Below are 13,592 nucleotides of genomic sequence, written 5' to 3'. Positions count from 1 at the left end.
TTAAGGTCAATTTAACAATATAAAAAGGGCGTTGCCCTTCACAGTCTTGTGGGTTTGTTGAGGAGTATAGAGAGAGGTTTTTGGAGAGTAGAGTGGTTGGTTTGAAGAGAATGTACCCTGATCTGACTTTGTTATTTGCTGTAGCAGCATATATGAGGGGCAGACCAAGGGCCCGGAGATTCTGGGTGCATCCTATGCTGCAAGTGCGGCATAGGAAGGGGCAATTTTGGATCCTCTACCCTGGTTTGAGGCGTCATCCTGAAAAATGTTTTGGCTACACCCGGATGTCTACTGCCAGGTAAATGTTCTTCATGTTATGTACATATATAACAATCTGTGTTCAGAATATATGTATAATATATACCTTTAAATGTGTCGTATGCTTCTTCATGTTGTTTTGTGCACACACAGCTGTAGCAATATACATCACCTTGCGTTTTAGTAACATTATATTGAATATGCCCATAGCAAACCCAGTTTAGCGTCACATCATGTTATAAAATGCAGCATAAACTTAAATCTCGACATTTGTTTTGGTGTTTACATTAAACCAGGTGCCTGATATTTCTGCTAATTGATTTTTTTGGATCATTGTCGCCACAACCCCTGAAGAAGCTTGCCATTCAGGTGGTCATAGTCAAGGCACAGTCTATTATTGTTAGAGTTGTGTGAATCAGACACTACTGCAGTCAAGAAAATGTTGAGGACAGTTGAGCAACAGGTATTTTTAAAGCTGCAACATACACCTCCCTAAAAGTTATATTTCCCTTATATTAGCCTGCTGAAAGGAGGTGTTTAATGTCAATTTATCATGCATTATACAACATGTTAGACACAGTAATGACAATCTTGTATAGTGAAATGGTTTATTTTTCACACCTTTATAAGAAAGTAACAATACCGCTTAATTGTTAACAACAAAGTATTTGTTTGAAAGTGACATACATCCACATGTATTAATATATACTATAATCAATTTGGAAAATGAAATCAGGTTTGCCATACCAACAGCAACTTACATTGTCAACCTAACTTTCTCGTTTCACAGATTTGATACACTGTTGGAGAAGTTGAGGGATGCTCTTAAAAGAAAAGATACAAATTATCGAAGAGCTATTTCGCCAACTGAAAGACTCCTCATAACATTGAGGTAAACATTCTTAAACAACATTTTAACATAAAACATTTGTTTATCTCTAGCTGAAATTACTATCAATCCTGTTGGAATAGAAATTCGGTCATTGTATTATCAGCATTGAAAGATGGTGGTGTACTGTCGGAGCTGCTTTGTGAGGTGTTTTGAAAGTTCAAATCAGTGTACACTGGATTTTCATGTGACAATGATGAAGTATGATAGGTATGAGGTGGCTCATTACGTACAGGTGGTGGCATGGGGAAATGACCATGGCGAGCATGTCGGATGTTTGGCCTATGCATAGCAGGGTAAGTAGGTGGGTCATACATAGGATGAGGATGGTAACGTTGGTGTTGGTATTGAGGATAGTGATGTTGAGGGCCAGGGCCAGACATGTGTGGTTGAGAAAAGTAATGGTGACTACCTTCTGATTGCAGTCTGTCAGTTTGTAAAAAACTGTCCAGTGCATTTGAAATAGCAAGCCTGGCTGCCCATTGCTTGTCTTCAGGAACTTTTTGCAGAAAAGGCACTAAACTTAAAAGATCTTTTAATTTGGCTACGTCTTCCTCTTTTTTATCCACGTGATCCACCGCCTTTTCTATAGAAGTAATTAGCTTCTCATCATATTCAGCCCTGCTTATTATACCTCTTCCAATTCTCCTGCCTTGTGTAGATGCCCTGAACCCTCTCTGTGTCACATTGGTGCGTGTCCTGGTAGATGGGGACCTGTTTTGTGTGTGTTGTGGTGGAGTACATTCACTCTCATCCTGTGTTGGTGTCTCTTGGTCCTAGGAACAGACATCTTGTGTATCAAGCTCACTGTCTGTTTGTGGTAACACTTCTGCTTCTTCCTCTGCTGGGTCTGGTCTTAGGCTATCTTCAGTTCTTTAATAAAACATATAAAAAGATATACTAAGCATATGTTTAATCATGGTATAGCAATAGGCTCACATTTGCTCTATACTTACGTAGGATAATCATGATGTGTTCTGAGGAATTCTAAGATGGATGTGAATTTGTATTTCACCCGTTGTGAGCTGCCAGAACCACTTTTGGATTCCTGAAACTGTTTTTCCAACTCTTTCCCATAACTATCACGTACCGACTTCCATCTTCTACGAAGAACAGCAACTGAAAAACATAATTTACCATAATTGTTTTATTCACAGATTCTTGGCTACAGGACAATCGTATGCGGCACTGCATTATCAATATAGAATGGGAAGAAGTACTATTCCTTATCTGGTTTTGGACACCTGCACCTTACTTTGGAATGTGCTTCAGCCTGACTTTATGCCCACACCTGATTCTGCTATGTGGGAGTCAAACATTCAGATGTTTTGGGACAAACACAGGTTTCCTAACTGCCTAGGAGCAGTGGATGGCAAACATGTCAGAGTGGTCATGCCTGCCCGCAGTGGCAGTCTTTATTACAATTACAAAAAATACTTCTCACTTGTGTTAATGGCTGTGGCTGATCCTGAATACAAATTTATATATGTGGATGTGGGTGGTTATGGTAGTTCTCATGACTCAGTTATATTTCGCCATAGTCGGCTGGCACTTTGAATATGCCTGCAGCACGACCCTGGCCTGGCACACAAGAACCACATTACCCATGTGTGTTTGTGGGTGATGAGGCTTTTGCCCTTTCTGAGCATGTCATGCGCCCCTATGCTCAAAGACATTTGTCTGATAAAAAAATTGTATTCAACCACCACCTAACACAAGCAAGGCAGGTGGTTGAATGTGCCTTTGGGATTCTGACTAGTAAGTGGCGCATTTTCCACACAGCCATAAAAATGCAGCCTAAATATGCTATTACTGTTATTATAGCCACCTGCATACTGCACAATTATGTCAGAACCTTAGATGGGGTACAGGTGGAAGAAGAGATTCCACCAACTGTACTACCACCTGTTGCTGCTGCTACATTACGTGGATCTTGTACAGCACTGCAAATTAGAGACAGACTAGCAGATTATTTTGGGACCTAAGTTTATGATTCTCCCAGTACTAATCTAAACACTTGTACATTATGTGAATTATAATCCAAGTCTATATCAAATAAATATGCCTGCAAATACTGTGTTTATATTCAATAACATATACTAACAGAATCCAGCATCATGTACATTAGGCACACACATCCACCTGCCCATGATAAGTGGACACACATATCATTACAGATATAATGATGATATATTTCATTAAAACAATGTTGTGCAGGGGAAGGGGTACAATACGTACAGTAATGCAAGGAATAAAAAAATCACATTGATAACAAATGCTATATAAAAATACATGGCACTTACTTTTTGCTTCTTTGGCCTGTGGTGAAAGCTTATCCCAGGTGCTCTGCAGAAATTCTTTTGCTATACGACTCCAATAAATATTGGTTTGCCCAACCTCTTTATAACCAGATAAACTTTTATCATACATTTCTGGTATATTTTGAATTTTAATTATTAAGGCTTCAGTATCAAACCACTTCTGTGCCATCTTCCTTGCTGTAAAGCCTCGCCCAGCTTCAACAGCTCACAAACATGAAGTCCACTTTGACCTGGAAAAAAACATCTCCCTCAACAAAACGCAGCTCAAACCGCTTGTTGTAGCGTTTTCTGAAGCGGTTTGCGTTTTCCTATACTTTACATTGAGGACGAAACACTTCCGAAAACCGCAAACGCGCAGCAGGAGGCGCGTTTGCGGCTTGGCAAAAACCTCAAAGCGCCGGTGTGCACCATCCCATTGCAATACATTAGCCAAGCGTTTTTACAGGCGGATGCGGCCGGCGGATCGCTCCAAAAACCGCTTGGTGTGCACTAGGCCTTACTCAATCACGCAACAAGGGCTGAACTGATTTGAATGAAATTTGGCACACACATAGTACATTGCCTGGAATAAAATATATTATACTTTTTATCCCCATAACCAAAAAAGTGGGTGGAGACAAATACAGATTTGACTGGGAAAATGTAAATTGCATCCATTCTTACACTGTTAATGGCAGGGTTCTCAATCTTTGCACAGTTGGTCACTGGGTCACTGTGATTAATATTCAGAAAAGTGGGTGGGGACTACAAAAGCCAATCAAAATTCACCTATTGATTAGGGGGAATATTTAATTGCTGACATTTTTGCACTAATAATGACACAAGCTTCAAACCTGGTACAGTTGGTCATTGGGTGACTGGGGTTCAAATTCTGCAAAGGGGGTAGAGCCACAGCTAATCAGATTTGTTTCATTTCAATACAAATTACTGATGTAAAAGAAGGCAAAGCTCACAAACCAGGTCATTGAGTAATTGAGTGAGGGCTCAAAACCACTAGAGCGATTTTGTGAGCGTTTAGGGAGCAATTCAAAACACTAGCAATTTCCCTAAATGCTCAGCTAATGTTAATGGATGGGTCAAATTCCACTGGAGCGATTGCGATTACCAAAATCGCAAACGCAGGATATGCATCAATTTTAGCTTTAGTGACTAGCGTTAGCGTTTCTACAATGTAAACTATATAAACGCTGGCATAATTGCTCATCAAAACCTACACAGAGCGATTTTACTGGCGTTTTTACATTACTGCACACTGTAACAAAATTAAAATGAATTGAAAGGACCAATCAGAATTAAAAACGCTAATCGTTATACAATCGCTGGCAAAAAGCTGACACTTTTTTAAAAATGCTACCAAAATCGCCAGCAATTGCTTATGGAATTGCTTAAAAACCGCTCATTAAAAACGCTAGCAATTGCGATAGAGATAGCATTTTGTAGTGGGTTCCAGCCCTGATCGTGTGTTAGGGTTAGAAAAAGTGGGCAGAGCAAACACCAGCCAAATACATACCCGGACAATGCCGGGCTTTCAGCTAGTTTTCTATAAATATAATTGTACTCACTGCTTCTGTATTCTGTATATCGTAGTAGAGAAAAAGCACCATGCTAATCATTATTATTGCTGTGCTATCTGTTGTCATTAGCTATGGTCACATGATGCTGCATGAGCCCGCCCCCAGCAGTGGCAGCTATGGTCACACGCTGCTGCATGAGCCCACCTCTATATAAGTGGCATCATCTCACCTCACCTGCCACTCCAGACCGAGCAGCAGTGAATGCAGCAGCATCTCTGGAGTACTCCCTAACCTTGGCTATTACTACTTGCTGAAACATGTTTTGGCAAATAATCTTCTGTGTTTGGGTCATCCTGGTACTCCTGGATGCTACCTGGGGGTTATCCGTCGTCTGTCACACACTCAGGACACTCGCTGGACATTGTAAGTATCAGCAGCACACACAATATCACAACATGTTTCCACATACCTGTATTTCCCCTAGATGTTGATGAGATCAGCCATTGAGGTTTTCCAAGGGAGGGGATGACTAGATGCCCTCTACAGTGGTGTAGCTTAGGAGCTCTAGGGCCCAGTGTAGTGTTCAATACATAACAGAACCACTCCATCCAGCGAAAAAAGTAAGCATTTAAAATCTTGTTTCTCAGTGTTGTCTTTGCATTTTCTGAACGGCAGTTGCTAAGCCCAACTGCCAAAATACTAAGATGCCAGCCAGCCTCCCTAACCACAGTTAGACTTAGCAACTGCTGTTCAGGACATGCTTATGTAAAGAAATAAAACCCTGAGAATCCCCCTGACAGTTCTGTCAGATTTTAACTCCTTACTTTTTTGCTGGAGTGATCCTTTATCCTTTTAGGGACTGTAGTAGGTAAATCCTATGCCGCACTTGTGGCTGCCCTCGGCTGATGCGGCGTAGGATTTATACCACCTGCCGTTTCCGCTCCCGACGCGATTGTGCGCACCCGAGAGGGGGGATTAAGTTGTTATATGGTAGTAACCATTTCATGTTAGCAGTTTTAGGGCCCTTTCACATTGGGAAGGTGCAGTGCGGTATTTTTACCCCACCACACCGCAGAAAGCCTATGGGGACTTTCATACCGATGAGGTGCGATGCGACAGAAGTGGCGTTTTCGCCATGTGAGGTCAAACCTACGTGTGGTTATGCGGCGACGTGCAGCAGACCGGAAGTCATGTAAATCTATGGTGATGCAGGTTTTTTTCAATTTCGTCACCGTTTTTTTTACGTTGTGCATGCGCAGAGGTTGGTTGGTTAAAAAAAATACATACAAACCGCGCATAAACGCTATACCTCTGCATCACCATACATACATAAATTACATCATGTGTGTTTTAGATGCATTTTGGAAAAATATGCAGCAAGTTCAGCAGTTTAAAAATGCACATTGCAGAACGCAAACATATGCATTTTTTTAAAGCTGCATGAGCCCACCTCCAGCACTGGCAGTTATTTTTCAAATGATACTGCATGAGCCCACCTCCAGCACTGGCAGTTATTTTTCAAATGATGCTGCATGAGCCCACCTCCAGCAGTGGCAGTTATTTTTCAAATGATGCTGCATGAGCCAGCCTCCAGCAGTGGCAGTTATTTTTCAAATGATGCTGCATGAGCCCACCTCCAGCACTGGCAGTTATTTTTCAAATGATGCTGCATGAGCCCACCTCCAGCACTGGCAGTTATTTTTCAAATGATGCTGCATGAGCCCACCTCCAGCACTGGCAGTTATTTTTCAAATGATGCTGCATGAGCCCACCTCCAGCAGGTGCAGCTATGGTATGTATGCATTTTGTAAGCATTTTTTATATGCATTTTATGCAAATTGCTAGGAAGTCAACAGGAATTGGAAATACATCATCAATCAAGTTTGGTTTTTAAAAAAAAAACCTCTTACAAAACGCACAAAAACGCTATCCTTGTGCGTCACCACACATACATACATTACATTACATTAGGTGCATTTTAGATGCATTTTGGAAAAATATGCAGCAAGTTCAGTGTTTTTAAAAATGCACATTGCAGAACGCAAACATATGCTCTTTTTATGGGTCCCATTGACTTGCATTGTGTGCGGTAACTCTAGCTTTTCCGCAATGCTAGCGTTTCTGCCTAGTGTGTTCCTACCCTTAAACCAGCCTCAAAGTATTTGTCTAATTATATTATAACCCGGAATTGGGTTTGGCACGTACAGGGGTACTGATACATGAAATAGTTACAGTTACAGGACAGGACATGCAGTAGGAACAGAACATTATATAGCATTTATACAGAGGGAGACCACACAAAAACCTAGCAAAAGTACCACACAAAAACCTAGCAAAATAACCAAAAAAATACACTTAAGCTGGAGCATCGTCTATGTGCAGAGTGCCTCAGTTCGGGCATGATATTTGGGGTGGGGATGGGCATTTTCTGAACTCTCTCCATGGAAATGCCCATCCATCCCCACCCCAAATATCATGCCCGAACTGAGGCACTCTGCACATAGACGATGCTCCACCTAAGTGTATTTTTTTGGTTATTTTGCTAGGTTTTTGTGTGGTACTTATGCCACACAGTCTCCCTCTGTATAAATGCTATATAATGTTCTGTTCCTACTGCATGTCCTGTCCTGTAACTGTAACTATTTCATGTATCAGTACCCCTGTATGTGCCAAACCCAATTCCGAGTACGACCCAGTCGTGCTTGGCGAAAATAAAGATTCTGATTCTGAGCTTGTTACTTGTTACTATGGACTTTACTATTGCCATGACAACTGCACCCTTATGTCAAGAAATGTTGGCCTTTCACTTTTGCAAATGTACCCTTTTGCAGGGGAGTAGTAATAGGGGTTGCAGAGGTTGCGACCGCATCAGGGCCCTTGAGCCAGAGTGTCCCCAAGGGTCCCTCCCTTAACTGCATTATTAGTTTTCTATTGGCCCTGTACTCATAATAATCACTTCTATAGATGCTTTGAATAGTAGTAATCATTAACAAACTGTCCCTCATCCCTTTCTTGCACCTCTGACACTGTAGTTGCCATTGACAGGTTTTGGTGCACCGTATCAATTGCTATGTATGGAGCACATGAGGGCAAAAGGGCAGAAGCCCACAGCTCCTTAGCTATGCCACTGCCTTTTTGCACATTAGTACTTATTGAGACCATTCCCATGTTACCATATCAACTTAGCTTTTTTTTACCTTAGCATATTCCCTTCAGTAAAGTCGTAGTTTCTTGAGGCCTTTCCATGTTGTCATAGCATATGAATCCAAAAGTAAAGTAGTAGAAACTTGGGCAGCTTCTGCACTTTATGGGTGGTTGTAGTTAATGGGCCTTTCTATGTTGCCAAAGCAACTACATCCTAAGGGCCCTTTCACACTGAGGCGGTGCAGCACCCCACCGCAGCCTAATGAAAGTCTATGGGGGAGCTCACACTTCCCACGTTGCCGTACGCTGCGCCAGAAGAGTCCTACCTAACATGCGTCCATACCTAGATTACCATGCATCGGCTCGGAAGTCATGTAAGTCTATGGTAACGCGCATGAAATTAAAAAACCTGCCGCAGTTTTCAGAGTTGCGCGTACTTGGAAGCGTATTTCAACAATAGGCTTGTGCGCATGTCATCGATTGCCCAACAGGAAGTGAGCGTCACATCCTGCTTGGCCGGATGCCAGACGGGGATTACCGCATACTAACTAAGTAATCCCCGAAGGCCTATTTTTGAAGGTGCAGTGTGGTCGCTGCACCTCCAATCTGCAATTTGAAGCCGGCCTTAGGGTAAAGTAATAATTAGCCTATTGGGCCAATAAAAGTGCGGGGATCATGTCTTTTAAAGTTACTGAACCCGAAAGGGCTCAGGGCGGGACAAGTGTAGTGCTCGTTATTTGCAGGAAATAAGTAGAGATAAAGTTATGGCTGTTTAAATAGGGACATGTCATAACTGCTCTGGTCCAGAAGGGGAAAACAAGGTCTGGATGCGAAGTGGTTAAGGCACGCTGTGGCAATAGCACAATTAACAGGAGGTTACTCACGCTATTTTGTTTATTGAATCAGCCCCATAGTCTGTTGCCAGTTGTGTCCTTTGCAGCAAGTGGATGCCTGTTCCTTATCTACCATTGCCAAATCAATTTGACTTGCTTAACCACTTGAGGACCCACCCTTTACCCCCCCTTAAGGACCAGCGCTAGTTTGATTGATCTGTGCTGGGTGGGCTCTGCAGCCCCCAGCACAGATCAGGGTGCAGGCAGGGAGATCAGATTGCCCCCCTTTTTTCCCCCCTATGGGGATGATGTGCTGGGGAGGTCTGATCTCTGCTGCCTGCGAGTGGCTGGCGGGGGGGGCACCTCAAAGCCCCCCTCCGCGGCGAAATGCTCCCCCTCCCTCTCCTACCTGGCCCCCTTTGGTAAGCCGGGCTGCACAGGACGCTATCCGTCCTGTGCAGCCAGTGACAGGCTGTCTCCTGTCACATGGCGGCGATCCCCGGCCGCTGATTGGCCGGGGATCGCCGATCTGCCTTACGGCGCTGCTGCGCAGCAGCGCCGTACAAATGTAAACAAAGCGGATTATTTCCGCTTGTGTTTACATCTAGCCTGCGAGCCGCCATCGGCGGCCCGCAGGCTATTCACGGAGCCCCCCGCCGTGATTTGACAGGAAGCAGCCGCTCGTCCTGCAGCTGCCACTTTGCCGACGCACGTTATGAGTGTGCGGTCGGCAAGTGGTTAAGAAGGTCTCGGACATCACTAAACATTTGTTATTCTTTTATTTGTGTGTTTGAACAACCTTAATGAGAAATAAAAAAAAGTGTAGAATTTCTTGATGCTTAATGTGATTCTATTTTTCTGCAGTGGTTCGTCTCTTCCCCAGACGTCCTCTTGTCCACACACCGAGCACTGATGCTGTCACACGCCGTGAAGTCCAGTTATCTCTGGTGAGTATTAGTGTGCTTCCCTACTGCAACTTATTGCTTTTAGAGGGTCATCACCTTTCTTTAGACCAGCTGGGATGCAGGATTTCACTTCATCTTATTATTAGTATTTATATAGCGCTGACATTAGCTGTACAGTGTATATTGTATTGTCACTTAAGGCCTCGTTTCCATCCGCTTCTGTCCGCTTTTTATCAGCACATCAATGTTACAGATTGATACATGTTGCTGAAAAGTGGACAGAAGCGCATAGATGGAAACGAGGCCTAACTGTCCCTCAGAAGGGCTCACAATGTAATCCCTATTCCCTACCATAGTCTTTTGTCTATGTACAGTATGTATTGTATATATTGTAGTCTAGGGCCAATTTTGAGGGATGCCAATTTACTTATCTGTATGTTTTTGGGATGTGGGAGGAAATTGAAATACCTGGAGGAAACCCCCACAGACAAGGGGAGGACATACAAACTCCATGCAGTGCCCTGGCTGGGATTTGAACAAGGGACCCAGCGCTGCAAGGCGAGAGTGCTATCCACTATGCCACCGTGCTGATAAACCATCATAGAATAAAACTTATTTTAGCCTAACTATGTACTGTAATCTGTAGGACGTTGTTTCAGTACCTGGTGATGAAAAAGTAGTGTAAATGAGGTAAATAAAATAGTTCCCACAGGCAGCGGTGCAGTGGGGGGTGATGCAACCCTATGCAATACAAGTGAATGAATCTGCCCATCTCCATTACTCCAGGTGCATTGTTATGGTGCAGGGAGTATGAGCAGCACTGCCTTACTAAATGGGGAGTCTGGGCAGAGGTAGGGAACATGCACTGCAGAGTAGTGAGCAGCTACCTCTATTGTTGTGAACAGGCATTTCACCAGGTACAGCTTATTTTGTGTAACTTTTTTGTTTAAAGTAAAGCTGAGACTTTTGCTTACCTGGGTCTTCTGCCAGCCCCCCATAGTATATACATTGTCTCAGCCACGCTTCCTCTCCTGTTCCTGGGAGCGTTCTGCATGTACACAGTTAGACGTTTTTATAAATGCTCCCTGACATGGGAGTGCGATGAAGGAAGCATGCAGCTGGGACCACGCCCTCCCATGGTCAGTGACTCAGCCAGTCAGGGGGCTGGAAGAAACCCCAGTAAGTCATCTTTTCCCCCATCTCTGAGGCAACGTGCACTTTAAGGTCCCTTTCACACTATTATGTTGTGGTAAAGTTGCATTAAAGATAACTATTGTGAAAAAGTGTAACATTTTAAATTCATACATATAAATGTACATTTTTACCAGAGTAAAACAACTATATATTACTGTTTTCCTATGGCACTGTCACTTACAGTAGGTAGTAATAATCTGACAGGTTTTGGACTAATTCATCTCCTCATGGGGGATTCTCAAGGTTTTATTATAAATGCACTTAATGAACTGCAATTGCTCAGTCTGTCAGAATAATGTGCAATCTAGTAGGGAAGCTGGCCAGCATCTTTGCATTGATCCTTCCCAGGGTGTGCTCTGTGGCCACAAGCTCCATAGTTATGCCACTGGCTGCCAAACATGGGTGATGGGTGAAGTGTCAGCTTGTCTCCTGGTGGTCTCCATGTCCTGCTGAGTCTGAGGAAAATGCCCCCCTTAGTTGAAAGACACACCAGGTAGCGGAGTCAATGCATATTTCTTGGGAACTAAAATATTTTTTGGCACTGAGCTGGTCATCCTAAATTGAATTAGTACTAATTAGGAAGAATAGAGATTGTTTTCTGTGTCCATTCATAATGCAATATGTGATTCTCTTTTCGGCATCAGGACAGGACCAAGCAGACCGCCTTTCCCAGCCACCTCCCCAAGGCCCAGACGACAGGACCAGACGACATCGGAAAGGACAACGCCGACTGCCCATGCCACCCTCGGGCCCTGACGCCATTGGACAGGAGGATTCAGCTTTCCCAGGCCATCCAGCAGGCTTGGGAATTGAAGAAAACTAAAAGGGCCCTGCGTGATGCCCTTGCTAGGCAAGGTAAGAGGCTTGTAAAGGGACTAATATATCCATTACTTTTTTTCTGTTTATTCTAGCTAAAATGCCACACAAGGACATTTGGACATTGGAGTTGGCATTTCAGCTATGATTTACCAGAAACACCAAACACTGCAGATGATGGAATGTAAGTCTATGTTTTGGTTATTGGTTAGGATTAGGCTATAGGGTAGAAGTGTTAGGCCCCTTACCCCCATAGCACGGTTTTCCCAATGTTTTTGGGAATGCTGTGCAATGTGATCCACAGGGGCATCAGAAGTGCATAGACTGCACTGTAGGATCTCCTCATTCATGCGTTGTTGTCAAAAATATGCAAATTCATTGTAAAAAGTGAGATCCCAATATATTGCCAAAAATCACACTGAAATGGAAATCCTGTGCTTTGCATCTGCACTTCCATTTCCTGATGTGATCAAGTGGGAAAAGGACCAGGCATGCTCAAATAAGGAATTCGGATGAAATCCGAATAGGTGTTATTCAGATTTCATCCTGCTAATTAAATCACCTGTGCGGGTGGGCGAGGGGGGGTTAATCTTACCCATCAGGCGTCTTCTTTGCTCGTCCCTCGGTGCCTCCCATGATGCGCTCCAATCCGCCGTCACGTGACTATACACTTCCTCCTTCAACCCGGAAGGAGGAAGTGCTTGTAATCACGTGACGGCAGATTGGAACGCATCGTGGGAGGCGCCGAGGGACGAGTGAAGAAGACGCCTGATGGGTAAGATTAACCCCCCCCCCCTCGCCCACCCGCACAGGTGATTTAATTAGCAGGATGAAATCTGAATAACATCTATTTGGATTTCATCCGAATTCGTTATTCGAGCATCCCTAAAAGGGACCTTTGGTTTAAGAGTTAGTGTAGCAGGTGGTAAGCTTTAGTTGTTAGAGTTTGTTTCCATATGCGTGCTTTTAGCCGCACTTATGGAAACGTGATCGCAGGTACATCAGAGAGTGCATAGACTGCGCTCTCTGATGTTCCCATACATGCGCTGCCATTCACCACTGAATCGCACCACATAGTTGCACACATTTTGGGGTTATTGTGCCCGCACAATCACCCCAGGGGAATCACGTGCAACGCAGAGCCGTGCGTCCTGCACTGCATAATGGAAACCAGCACTTAGGGTGAGGGGAAGGTTAGGGTTAGCCACCAGAAAGAGGTTAATATTAGGGGGGTGGTCAGGAAGGGGTTAATGTTGGGAGAAAGTCAGTCCTAGCTTTTAGGAAACAGGGTAACCCTTATGATGGGAGTTTAGGGTCAGGTGTGGGAAATGAGATCTCTTAATAAGAGGATTGTGCAAGCTTAGCTGAGCAATGGAAAGAGTGCCAAAATAGCACATTATTCTTATTTATTGTATTTATAAAGTGCCAACATATTACGCAACGCTGGGCAATAAATAAGGATACATACAATGTAAACAAGGGGTGACAGAGAGGAAGCAAAACATAGCACAAGGTTATACATACAAACAGGGTATAAAATGCGTTTTACAGAGACCCAGCAAATCAAGTCCCAGTTAGTCCATGTCATGTTAGTGTGTAATTTCTGGGGTAGCAAGATTAAGAAGGACACACAGAGGGAAGGGGGGGTCGAAGTGCCAAAGGCTTACAATCTAAAGGGTCTGTTTTACAAAGCTTATATGGTTGAGTATTGGTAACTG

At 43.6% G+C, this 13,592-nt stretch overlaps 1 long non-coding RNA gene across 2 annotated transcripts; it reads right to left on the bottom strand.

Annotated features, from left to right (window-relative positions):
- Positions 1–906: 906 nt before the first annotated feature.
- On the bottom strand, positions 907–5,656 carry LOC137571531 (uncharacterized). Of its 2 annotated transcripts, none has more exons than XR_011031370.1 (3): positions 5,452–5,656; positions 2,104–2,266; positions 907–2,020 (listed from the first exon to the last, which is right to left on the bottom strand). It is a non-coding gene; the product is annotated as an uncharacterized lncRNA (long non-coding RNA). The 2 variants fall into 2 exon arrangements; XR_011031369.1 differs by having other exon boundaries at positions 907–2,012.
- Between the last annotated feature and the right edge of the window lie 7,936 nt (positions 5,657–13,592).

The sequence above is a fragment of the Hyperolius riggenbachi genome, chromosome 4, assembly GCF_040937935.1.
Source record: "Hyperolius riggenbachi isolate aHypRig1 chromosome 4, aHypRig1.pri, whole genome shotgun sequence".
Taxonomy (NCBI): domain Eukaryota; kingdom Metazoa; phylum Chordata; class Amphibia; order Anura; family Hyperoliidae; genus Hyperolius; species Hyperolius riggenbachi.
The sequence above is the reverse complement of the archived record's forward strand: the minus strand, read 5'-3'. Positions and strand labels throughout refer to the sequence as shown.